The sequence below is a fragment of the Eulemur rufifrons genome, chromosome 7 (assembly GCF_041146395.1).
Source record: "Eulemur rufifrons isolate Redbay chromosome 7, OSU_ERuf_1, whole genome shotgun sequence".
In the NCBI taxonomy this organism is placed as follows: domain Eukaryota; kingdom Metazoa; phylum Chordata; class Mammalia; order Primates; family Lemuridae; genus Eulemur; species Eulemur rufifrons.
In genome coordinates this window covers 199,600,202-199,602,044 of record NC_090989.1, presented here as the reverse complement: position 1 = coordinate 199,602,044, position 1,843 = coordinate 199,600,202, and positions in this window count along the sequence as shown.

Below are 1,843 nucleotides of genomic sequence, written 5' to 3'. Positions count from 1 at the left end.
CTGCCTGTCTTCAAACTGGGGACACTTCCTGCTTCCACAGCAGCTCACCGGCCTCTGGACTTGAACTGGGACCCCAGCTCTTTGGGGATTGGGCTTGTCAGCCTCTGTAATTGCATGAGCTAATTCCTTACAATAAATCTCTTTGTGTGTGTATATGTATATCTCCCACTGATTCTGCTTCTCTGGAGAGCCCTGACTGATCCAGTGGCCCCAGAGAAAGGGAAGAACTTTTCACAAATACGGGCCACTGTGGCAGAAAGAAGCCCTGGGAAACACAGGGGACTCAGGTCTTGTGGTCACGTCATCTGCAACTCAACAAATATCCCAGGGCCATTTCCTCTATGCTGGCTTACTCTACACAGAACTTGGAAGAAATAACTTTAAAATATTGATCTATAGTGGCTCATGCCTATAGTCCTAGCACAGGAGTGGGGAACTTGTGGCCTTAAGGCCACAGGTTTTCTAAGTCCTTAAATGCAGCCTTTTGACTGAATCCAGATTTTACAGAACAAATCCTTTTATTTTTATTAATACATTTTTGTTTGTCTTTTATATTTTTTATTTTATTTTTTAAAATGAACTTATTTAAAATACCAAAGACTAAAATAAGCTTCAACGAAATACTCCTACCAGACTGACCAGCACAATATGAAACATCAGTAAGCCGTAAGGGCTAAATTGACGGCTGCTGCACTCATGATTGAGTTCTAACTTCCCCCGCCTGACTGGCACCACTACCGCATGAGGCTGGTTGGCGAGAGTTTATGGAGGTCGGGTACGCCAGTCTGTTAAGACCTTTTGACAACACCTTACTGTGTTTCTGTTTGAAGTGGAATTTGTGAATAGTTGCACAACTAGACAGTATTTTTAAATCCTGTCTAACAGCCCATAATGTCAAAGAAGACCAAGAGAATGCTGAAGGAAGAAAACTGATTTCTTAATGAGGATTGGAAATTACAATATTATCTTGCTTCTGCTAAAGATAAGATGATTTGCTTGCTTTGTGATACTGCAATATCAACATTAAAGAAATTCAATGCTTATCAGCATTATAACATTCATAAGGACCACAAATGTTTCAGAGAGAGAGGTACGAAAGATTGTATTGCAGAAAATTAAAACATGAAAAGCAAAAGCAAAGACGATTCTTTCAAGTAGCAGTAACACCTGGAAATAACGCCACTGAAGCAACTTATAAAGTAGCCTATATACTCAGGAAAAATGGAAAGCCATTCAGTGGTGTAGAAATTATGGAAAAATGCATTGTTGAAGTTGTAGGATGCTTAGACACCAATAACATTTCAAAGCACAAACAACTGGCTCTTTCAAGGAGAAGCATAACTGGTCGGCAGCACGAATTAGCCTCAATTTAACAGAACAACTTCATGTAATATTTCAAAAGGAAAATATATATTATTGAATTGCTTTGGATGAATCAACTGATACTATTGACTTGGCACAGGTTTTATCCTTCATTCAGGTCATAACAGACGATTTTCTTTGCTATGAAGAATTTCTTGCTTTGGGCACTCTTGCAAACAGAACATGGGGAATAGATATCTTCAACAACTTTGAAGATAACATGTCAAGAAGTTGGACTGAATTTGGTAAATTTAGTGAGTGTATGTACAAATAGGGCACCTTCCATGACAGGAAAACATGAAGGGTTTATTGCACAGATTAAAAAAAAGTATTAACAGATCCAGGTGCTCTCATTTCTTTTCATTGTATCCTGCATCAACAAAATCTCTGTGCTAATGATACTATTTTAAGAGATACTTTGCAACAAGTTTTAAGTATTGTTATGTATATTCAAGTAAATGCAACATGGCATTGTCAGTTT